Below are 11,094 nucleotides of genomic sequence, written 5' to 3'. Positions count from 1 at the left end.
GCCAAGGCTGGCCAGGCTACAAGAACAGGATTGGGCTTCTCCTCAGGGAATATGAGCATATAAGTCACCAGCTGACAGGGCCCTGTTCCCTGACTCAGCACACAGAATATAGGGACCACCAGGGGAGCGTCCATGGGGTTTATATAGCAACAACGAATAAACAGCACCAGCACTTTAGAGTTTACAAATAACTTTCATCTTCTTTTGTTTTCATTTTTATTCCATGGACTCTTCACATTTCCAACCATGGGTAAACTCTTAAGAGAAATAATGCCTGAAATAATGTTTAATTTCCAAGTTGCAAGGGAAAGATTCAGTAAGGTGTTCTACATATAATCACGTGAGACCTGGGTTCTGAGGAAGTAAGTGGTCAGCACACACTGTGGACTTGCTGCACTGGTGGGCTCACTCAATAGGCTCAGTTTTGTTCTATACCCTTGCGGCTGTTCAGAGAGCTAGAATGTTCCACCACGTATAGAGAAGAGCATGTGCAGGCTAGTCCTACTCAAAGTATGGCAAAAACCTGCCAGATGGGACTGGGCAAACCTTGCTGTCTACAAGCCTTCCTTCCTCTCTCAGGTGGATATGTGACATTTCCAGAGGAAAAGAACACTGTTCATCCATTTTCCAATCTAGTAAAGCTGACATTCCCAAATAGGTGAGTCAATAACCAAGACTAAACTCTCTCCCACACTTTAGACTCCCAGTGCATGATTTTTCCCTAGGGAAGAAGTTTCCATGTTGATACAGTCCCCTTCATGAAATTTTACAAGCAGCCTACAACTTTCAATATCTACTCTTGCCTTCAATGTCATAGCTCTGTGTGTTGCTAACACAAATCTACTCCACCTATGCAAGGCATGAACTCCTGGAGAACCATCTCATCCAAAGCAGACAGCTCTTCAATGTTAGTACCTGCACCAAGGTGCTAGCATTTGCTTTGGCCTTGAAAATCCTGTGACCCTAAATGGGTCCTGGACCATGAATGCAGCACCACCAGCTATGGGACCAACAATGTGAGCTATTTCAGGCATTAATTCCTTCATGGAGGCATAGAGGGATCCTTAGCTTTAGAGGATGGAGAAGACATTTAATAGAGACACCTCACATCTCTCTCTCTCTCTCTCTCTCTCTCTCCTCAAGCTCAAGTAAACCCACATTTGGCCTCAAAGCCCTGAAGGTAAGTGAGGAAGCTCCTGGGTCTGCCAGAGGTGGGTTGGGAGTCCCCCCAGGCTTTGGGATTAAGCCTGAAAATTAGTCAATTGAATGCTAATTTGAGATTGGGTGATAAGGTAGCAATAACTGCTGGGGACCCTGTAAAGCCTGGCCTGTAATTTCTGTAAAGTGAGTGGCAAGCAGTGCTTCAGAAGCTCCCCCTCAGGTCATCCTACACAGCTGGGCAGAACCTCTCTGAGCTTTCCACTGCTCTAGGTGCCACCTCTGTCATCAATTAGCAGTGATAAAGAGAAGATCAATGAAGGTGATTCAGCAAGGGAGAAGAAATAAAAGCAAAGAAAAGCTGGAGGATAAGCAATTTAAGGGAATGTGGGGAAGAACAAGGAGGGATGTTTAAGAAAAGAGTAGTTACTGTAGCTGTACCCCCGCTGTGGTCCTCAGTGTCTGATACACACTATTTGCATCCCATCTTTTGACTAAACCTCTTAACAATTTTTGCATTAATGGGTTGGTGTTCTTATTTGCATTTCATAGATGGAGACATGAAGGGTGGAGACTGAAGTGTCCTTATCCAACAGCATACCATGAAACAGAGATCTTCCCAGCCCTTCATTTTTGTCCTTTGGCCTTTGAAGAGTAAAATACCTGTTGAGTAAGCCGTATCCATTTTATGTTCTTTGAACCCCCTCCCTGAATGGGTTCCAAGATGCAATTTGCCATTGCTGACCTGCACCCTTCTTAATTGGAAACCATCATATCATTGTTTTTTCAGAATTGTACTGAAACATCAGAACAATGAAAACAATTACAGAACCTGAGATATGGAAGCAACTTTTGAGATCATTGAGCTCAATCTCCTCATTTTCTAGATTGAAACTGAGTGCAGTCCAGTGAGGTGAAGAGGTTTACTGAAGTCACAGGCTATGCAGAAAAAGCTGGGACTATGATCTAGATATCTTGATTCCAAAAGTCATAACAGACAAATTTGTTTCTTTTTTTATACAAAATCCAAAGTATTTAGCATTCCCAGAGCATTCCAAATGGGTGAACAATAGCAGAGAACTCAGTGTGATCCAAAGCAAGGATCTTCAAGAGTATTTTTGGCTTTTAATCTGTTAGCCATAAGGAATATTGAATTTAGCAAAGTACATCGAAGTTTTCTAGGCAGCATGTTAAGAACAGCTGAAACCAATTAAATGCTAATCTGTCTGATGCAGAGTGGAAAAAATGTTCCAGAGGTCTCTCCACCCTGAGATGTTCTTGGCAATGAGTTTCTGTGCTGTGGGCCCCCTCCCATCTCTCTTAGTCATATACACTCAGGAAGAGAAGACCCAGCCAACTCCCTTTAAATCTAAGAGGAGAACAGAACCAGCCCAAACTTTCCTCTTGAAATAAAAGTGCATCCTAGGAAGAGAAGGTTGTAGACTCTGGGACAACGTACAGCTCAGTTGTGAGAATACAAGAGACTGAAAATGCAGTGAAGTCCAGCCACATCAGTCAGTCCTCTGTGGTCACTTCATAGACTGATTAAGCATCTCTGTTTCCTTATCTCCTAACACTACTTTCCCCAGAATCCCACCTTCTTCCATGAGAGATAGGTAGCAAGGCAGATTTTCAAATCCAACAAACTGAATTTGGGCTTTGCAATTATTAGATGTGGTCTTAGGCAAGCTATTTAACTTCTCTAAACCTCAATTTACTTATTTGTTAAAAGGGAGTAATAATACCAACCTTTAAAAATTAAATGAGATGGGAGCACCTGGGTGGCTCAGTCAGTTGAGCATCTGATTTAGGCTCAGGTCATGATCTCATGATTTGTGAATTTGAGCCCCACATTGGGCTGTCTACTATCAGCATGGAGCCCTCTTCAGATCCTCTGTCCCTCTCTCTCTGCCCCTCCCTGACTCATACTCTCTCTTTCTCTCTCTCTCTCTCTCAAAATAAATTTTAAAAAATTAAATGAGATAATACTTACAGAGTATCCAATTCATAGTATAATATCAACAAATGCTAGTGTTCCACACCATGCTTCCTAATTTTTTTTTAATTTTTTTTCATGTTTATTTATTTTTGAGACAGAAAGAGAGCATGAATGGGGGAGGGTCAGAGAGAGAGGGAGACACAGAATCTGAAACAGGCTCCAGGCTCTGAGCTGTTGGCACAGAGCCCAACATGGGGCTCGAACTCATGGACTGCGAGATCATGACCTGAGCTGAAGTCGGACGCTTAACTGACTAAGCCACCCAGGCGCCCCACCATGCTTCCTAATTAATTGTTCACATACTCTTTTCTTATATTAAAACCATTTTTAGTCACTTTTCTCTTAGTCTAGTTCAAGTGTGTCACAGGGAGTATGTGTTTTATCTGTCTGACTACCCTGCTGTATCTGTCCTAGAAGAGAGATGGATAAGAATATGTGTATTAGGAAACTAAAAGGCAAAGTGCCCTGATCTACTGCCTGCATGCAGAATAGGAAACATATTACTCTTGATTCTGCCCAGGACTTTTGGCCAGTGTAACTATCAGCTTCTACCCCAAGGACTGAGAGCCTCTAGAAGATACCCACGGTTCACCAATTTGCAGCATCAGTGTATACATATTTTTGAATCTGCTAACTTTCATGTGATCACTTGTATAAAAATATCTATGTGGGTAGATAGACATGTATGTTAAATTATATCTTTATTTTATTTACTTTTTTCTTTAAATTGCCTTTTGATTAAATATATTTATATTATTAATTGATTAAAAATATATTACTAATTTGGTGCTTTTATTCTTTTGTATTTGTGCGAAGGGTAGGAGTAGAAAGGGAGGAAATGATAAACTCAAGTCAAATCACCAAGTGTTTATTAGCATTTAAAAGATACCTGTGACTTCTGCTTCCACGAAGATGGAGGAGATGTACTTTTCCCTATTGCTCCCAGTAAGCACAACTGAAAACCCTGGACATAAAATATAAAACAAACATAAGAGTACTCTGAAAGATGGAGAAAAGAAAGGACTTTGAGATCCAAGGAACAGCATGGTGGTGAACTCCCTGGGTTTTCTTTTTGTTTCATACAATTCAGAAATGGAGCTGAGGAAGCATGCAACTCAGAAATGCCAAATAGTTGCAGACAAAACAAAAACAAAAAAACCCTCATCAAAAGCCTGTTCTCTTTAACCAAAGGACCAGGAAATGGGCATTGTAGCAAAACAGTTTTTGGGCAAAACACCCTCTACCTCAAGCAAGCACCAAAGGAAAAAAAACATGCTTCAACCCCTCTCATACCAGCAAACTCCAAGTGGGGAACTTAGACTTGTACCTTTGGGAGGCTGTAATGAGACACCCAATCTCTCTGCTGGGGTGGTACAACAGTGTCAGTGGAGACCATGTGGGGAGTCTGACTTCCATTCCCACCCAGCAGTAATGAGACATCCCTCAATCTCCTTGCTAGGATGCTATCTTAAGAGGCCTAGTGTAGAGTCAGGAATCTCACCATCACACTGCCTTGTGGTAAGCAAGACACCTCCAGCACAGTGATGGTGGAGAACTCATAGAGAATCAGAACTCCCATTTCTATCCCACAGTAACAAAAGGCTCATTGCCTTGGGTATCATTGGAAACTGAGTGAGGAACCTGGATGTCTACATCCATCTGGCAGTAACAAGATGTCAGTCCCCTTCTCCTGCCAGAGCAGTGTCCTAAAAAGCCAGACAAAACAGAAGGTTTGAATAAGATCGAGAGACTCATAACATAATATGAAAATGTCTGGATATCAATAAAAAATCATTCATCATACCAAAAGCCCAGAATATCTCAATCTGAATGAAAAAAAAAATCAATAAATGTCAACACTAGGATAACAGAGATGTTAGAATTATCTGAAGAAGATTTTTAGGTAGCCATGACAAAAATGCTTCAATGAGCAATTAGAAATGTTTAAAACAAATGAAAACTAGAAAATCTCCAGCCAACAAGAGAAGGTCTCAGCAAAGAAACAGATTACATAAAGAACCAAATGGAAATTTTAGAACTGAAAATACAAAAACCAAAATAGACATCTCAGTCAATGGCCTTAATAGCATAATGGGAGTGGGGGGGGGGTGACATAGGAAAGAAACAATGACATAAAATATAGAACAATAGAAATTACCCAATCTGAAAAACAGAGGAAAAAAAACATTCATTGGAAAAACTGAACAGAACCTTGGACTTGTGGAATCATAAGAAAAGATCTAACATTTGGGTCATCAGAGTCCCAGAAGAGAATAAAAAGGATGGGGCTGAAAAATTATTCAAAGAAATAGTAATTGGAAACATCCCAAATTTGGCAAGGGACATATACCTCCAGATTCAAGAAGCTTAGCAAATTTCCAACAGGATAAACTGAAAGAAACCCATGCCAAGGCATATCATCATTAACCTTTGGAAAACTTAAGACAAAGAAAAGCTCTCAAAAGCAGTCAGAGAAAAATGACACCTTACCTATAACAGAAAAATAATTTGTATAGCAGTAGAATTCTCATCAGAAATCATGAAGGCCAAAAGGAAGTGGCACAATGTTTTTCAAGTTCTTAAAAGAAAAAACTTTCAGGGACGCCTGGGTGGCTCAGTTGGTTGAGTGTCCGACTTTGGCTCAGGTCATGATCTCGCAGTTCGTGAGTTTGAGCCCCGCGTCGCGCTCTGTGCTGACAGCTCAGAGCCTGGAACCTGCTTTGGATTCTGTGTCTCCCTCTCTCTCTGCCCCTCCCCCACTCATGCTGTCTCTCTGTCAAAAATAAATAAACGTTAAAAAAAAAATTAAAAGAAAGAACTTTCAGTTCCAGAGTCCCATACCGAGCAAAAATATCCTTCAGGAATGAAGGGGAAATCAAGATATTCTCCGGTTAAGGAAAACTAAGAAAATTAGTCATCAGAAGACCCACACTAAAAATGTCTAAACAAAGTTCTCTAAACAGAAAGGAAACAGTGAAAGAAGAAACGTTGGAACATCACCAAAGAGGAACACAGTAAGCAAAAATATGGGTAAATACAATAGACTTTTTCTTCTCTTGAGTTTTTGAAATTATGTTTGATAAGTACAGCAAAAGTTATGACACTGATATCTCAAATATAAAATATTTAAGACAATTATATTATAAATAGGAAAGGGTAAAGAGACATAAAGGGAGTTATGGCTTCCCTAAGATTACTCAAACCGGTAAAATGATGACACCAACAGACTGACAAGTTAGATATATATAAGGTAATTGTTACAGCAACTACTAAAAAAGCTATGCAAAGAGATATACTCCAAATCACTACAGAAAAGTCAAAATGGAATTCTAAAAAATGTTCACATAGTCCATAGGAAGGCAAGTTAAAAAAAAAAAAAAACAACCCAGAGAAATGAAAATCAGAGAGAGAAAACAGAAAATAGAAAACAAGAAGTGTTCAGGGTACACAGATGAATATACAAACCAGCACACAAATGCCAGGGCCACTAAGTCACCACTGCCACCTGCCTGCTGGCCCAATCTCACCACTGCCACACTCACAGGTTGGCCCCTGGCTTCACCCAAGTGCTGTCTACCACTTGTGGAGGGAGGGGAGGCATGTCTCACAAACTTAACTTGACTGCACAAATGACCATGGCTTCCTACAACAAGGCTAAAAGCATCCATTCACCTTTTACCTTCATGGCAATGTCCATACAGTACTGAATCACTAAAGGCCACCATCCCTGGGCTACACCCAGGAAACTGGGAATAGCCAGGTGCCTTAAAGCAATTATACAGAGTTGCTGGCCCTCATTGAAGAGTTGGGGAAAGTGATCAGACTCACCTCTGCTGAGGCATCATTCATGCTAGAGGACTCCTTTTGGCCTGGGCATTTCATGGAAATTTCTATCACTCCCTGTCGCAGGGCACTTAAGTCAAGCATTTCTAGTCTAAATGGTCATGGATGATTCCTTTCATAGCCCTCAGAAGCCAGCACTTCCCTCTAATTTTTCTTGCTGGAGTTTCTCCTGGCCACTCAGTGGAAATACCCAAGATGATCTGACTACACTCCAGCTGTTTTTCTCCCAAGTGGCCTACATCTGGTCCACAGGAATAGGTCACACCTCCTTTGTCCCCCAAACTCTAGGAGTATGGCCCAATCCTAACTTTTTAACCAGTCTTTCTAACTTCCACCCTTTCTTAGATAGAGTCAGTTGCCATTCATTGTTCTATGTCCCCTAATTGCAGGGAACACCTTCTATAGCTTTCTGTGTGTTTCCAGCAAAGCTTGTCACAGTAGCTTGGAGGAGAAGGCAGTACGCCTTCTCTTGGGTCTCTGGCACCAGACCCCTCCTAAGAGATCCTTCACAGATCTTCCTCTCCCTCCACCCTCCGACTCATTTTAAATATCACTGATCTGACTAAGGGATGCAAAAACCATGGAACCAGTTATCCCCATTTTCCTTTGTAAACTTGCATGGGAGGAGTCCATCTATACTAACTCTGGTAATGTATCTATTGTATATTGCATTGGAGCCTCAGTCAAAATGGTGGTTAAAAGCCACATTCTAACATCCTGCTACTTTTATTTGTATGATTAACTTCTATGTAAGGATAGAGATATTAGTTTTTCACTTATGGTAGAGACAGGTAATTTTTTAAATTAATGTATTTAATTATAGAGTAAGTTGATTTTTTCAAAATATTAAGTAATAAAATACAAGTGATACATAGATAAGGCTAAAAACACAGAAATTATATATGAGTAATAGTCATTGTAGATTATACATCAAAGGTATTTCATAGAGACTAATTAGGTGAAAGTAAGAAGAATAAATGGGAGGAAGGAGAAACTAGTTTTACCATGAATCCTGAAAATACACACAAACACATAATCATGAAGAAGAGTTACTAGATGGCATAGGGAGCATTTGGAAATAGAATGCCCTCTGAGAATTCAGGTACGACACAGACTGCGGGGGACAGTTATGTCCTTTGCCATATTACCCAACTTTCAATTTATCCTTCCCAAATGAGCATAAAATAAAAGCAGTATGTTCAAAGGGGCTTCCTTCCCTAGACACAGTTGATTGTTCCACAGTAGGAAACTGACTTATTTAGTTAGTTTTTGTTTTAAATATTTATTTATTTTTGAGAGAGGGAGAGATAGAGTGTGAGCAGGGGAGGGGCAGAGAGAAGGGAGGAATCAGAAGCAGACTCCAGGCTCTGACCTGTCAGCACAGAGACCGAAGCAGGGCTCAAACCCACGAACCGTGAGATCATGGTCTGAACCAAAGTCGGACTCTTCACCGACTGTGCCATCCAGGTGCCCCAGATATTGACTTAAAATTTTTTAACTTCTTTCTTGGGAATTTGAAATTAGGACCAAGCTACTACTCCTCAGTTTGACTGCCCCTTCAGGGATGAATTTACTATTAGTGTGCTGGCAAATTATATTCACATGCACAGTGAGAAATATAATGATCCACAAACTAGATACTTTGGTGTACAGATCAGCCCATTCTGTCACTGGTGGTTAATCTACGTAAGCAGCCAAATTATTAGAAAGTTCCTTGAAATCAGAACAAGGGATGGTGGCTGGTGCCTGGACCAGGATAACATGATGTATCCATCTCCTCCAGGGGGCTATACCGACCTGGAGGGTCAGAGCCTGTGTTCTTCATCCAATCTGGTGCTTTCACTGGCTCTGCCTTTCTTTACCATTCCACTGCCAGCTATCAGTGTTTTAAATTGGCATTTTGTTTTTTAACAAAATGTGGTAGGCTGAATGATGTTCCCCTGAAAGATATCCACATCCGAATCTGTAGAATCTGTGAATGTTACTTTATATGGCAAAAGGGGTCTTTGCAGATGGGATTACATTAAATATCTTGAGATAGAGAATTATCCTGGATTATATGACAAGGCCTTAAATGCAATCACAGGCATCTTTACAAGAGGAGGGACATTCAGTGCACAGAGAGAAGACAACAGGCAGAGACTGAAGTGACCATAAGTCAAGGAATGGTAGCAACCGCTGGAGACTGGAAGAGGCAAGAAACAGATTCTCTCCTAGAGAAGGAAAGATCTCCTCTGTGGAAGGAGCATGGTCTTGGAGTGAGCATGGCCCTGCTGGCACGTTGGTTTCAGCCCAGTGATCCTGATTTTGGACCTCTGACTCCAGAACTGTAAGAAAATACATTTTTGTTGTTTTAAGCCACAAAGACTCTGGTCATTTTTTTTTACAGTGGCCACAAGAAACCAATACTTAATTTCAGCTAGAAATTCACCTTTTTCTCTTGCAGGTGACTTTACACACCTGAATCCTGATTCATTATGTGTGTGAGGTAGCACCCGTACATATAATCGATACTGACTTTAGCTACCATAAGGGAAAAGGGAATTTGTCATTAGGGTCCAGGAGGGCCTCAAAGAGCCTGAAGGCAGGAAAGCAGCTGGACCTCAAGAATAGGTGGAACCAGGCAAACGGCATTTTCTTTGACCATCTCTCATCTCTGCCCCTTTCTGAGTATTTCTCTGCCTCATGGCCTCTCTTGCTGCAGTCAGGCTTTCTCTGTTGCTCAGCTTGCATAGCAGATAATGGCTTCCTCCAACAGCTCTCAGCTGTAAATTGTGTTTCCTCAGCTGTTAAATGAAGAAGTTGGATACCTTCCTCTGCAAACTCCCTCTAGCTCTGAATTTTTTGTTGTTGTTGAAGCATAATTGACATACAGTATCCTATTAGTTCCAGGTATACACCATACTGATTCAATATTTTTATACATTACAAAATGATCACCATGATAAGTGTAGTTACCACCTGTCACCATACAAAGTTATTACAATATTATTGACTATATTTTCTGTGCTGTACATTATATCTCCATGACTTATTTTATAACTGAAAATATGCCTCTTAAATTTGATGGAATTCTATTAGGAGTCCCGTGTGGTGGCTGCTGAGAGGGATCCTGAGGCATGGAGGGCCAACCATGTAGGTGGGAGGGAACAGAAGTGCTACAGGCAAGGCGGCTGCAGGGTGAGGCTTAGAGTACTGAGTTGGGATTTCTTAAGGGGTCCAGTGAGATCACGGACTTGGCCAAACTGGAGAAGAGATTTTGACAGGTGGCATGGAGGGGGGCTCACCCTGACACTCTACCTTCAAGCTGGCACTATCCACTTATTCCTGATGGCCAACAGAAACTCCAGCTAAGTTGTCACTTACCTCTAATTAGCATCAATTATTTGTGAATTCCTTCCTCTTTTGAAATGAATCATATTGTTTTATTCTACATATGTATTCCCTCAGAGTACTTCCTACCAACACTGGAGCAAAGTTCGGTCTGGCCCTGGAACTACAGTGTCACTAGACATATCTGTGCCCGTGCAGAGCTCAAGAAATCCAACTCCACCACCTGCCAAGACCAAAACCCCACTCTGGGCCTGCTAGCTACTTACTGAGCCTGTGGGTTGGAGTCAGCAGGAAGCCCAAGGGGCTTTCTTGTTAAAGCCATACCAGGCTCCAATGTTGGAGATACCCGTTTCTCTAGATCTGGCTTCCAGCTGGCTCCTGCTGCTAACCAAAGAATTTCTTACATGGATTCCTCCAAGCACACCTCCCTCGCCTCCTCTGCTAGCCTCCCACACCCCCAACAGTTGACACTGTCTACACCAGCCAAACTAAATTGCTTCTAGTCTTCATTCTCTCTCTACCCCCTGGGCCTCTGAATTGCCCTAGGCTTGGAATCCTCACTCCCTGCCCATCCCAACAGCCACACCTTTACCTGGATAACTCCCACCTGCTTACATGATACCTCCTCTGGGACCCTTTCCCAGACCCCATCTCATCTACAGTACCCCTTACGTGTACCCAAAGCCCCCCCTTACTTCTCCTTGAGATTATCATCCTGGCTGGCAGTCAGCTATTTACCAACCTGTGGTTCCAAATTGTAT

General features: G+C 41.6%; 1 long non-coding RNA gene across 1 annotated transcript; it reads left to right on the top strand.

The window, feature by feature from the left end:
• Positions 1 to 1,135: 1,135 nt before the first annotated feature.
• On the top strand, positions 1,136 to 1,832 carry LOC125921785 (uncharacterized). Its single transcript, XR_007457495.1, has 2 exons — positions 1,136 to 1,180; positions 1,711 to 1,832. It is a non-coding gene; the product is annotated as an uncharacterized LOC125921785 (long non-coding RNA).
• Positions 1,833 to 11,094: the final 9,262 nt, after the last annotated feature.

This window comes from Panthera uncia, chromosome C2 (genome assembly GCF_023721935.1).
Source record: "Panthera uncia isolate 11264 chromosome C2, Puncia_PCG_1.0, whole genome shotgun sequence".
Taxonomy (NCBI): Eukaryota; Metazoa; Chordata; class Mammalia; order Carnivora; family Felidae; genus Panthera; species Panthera uncia.
The sequence above is the reverse complement of the archived record's forward strand: the minus strand, read 5'-3'. Positions and strand labels throughout refer to the sequence as shown.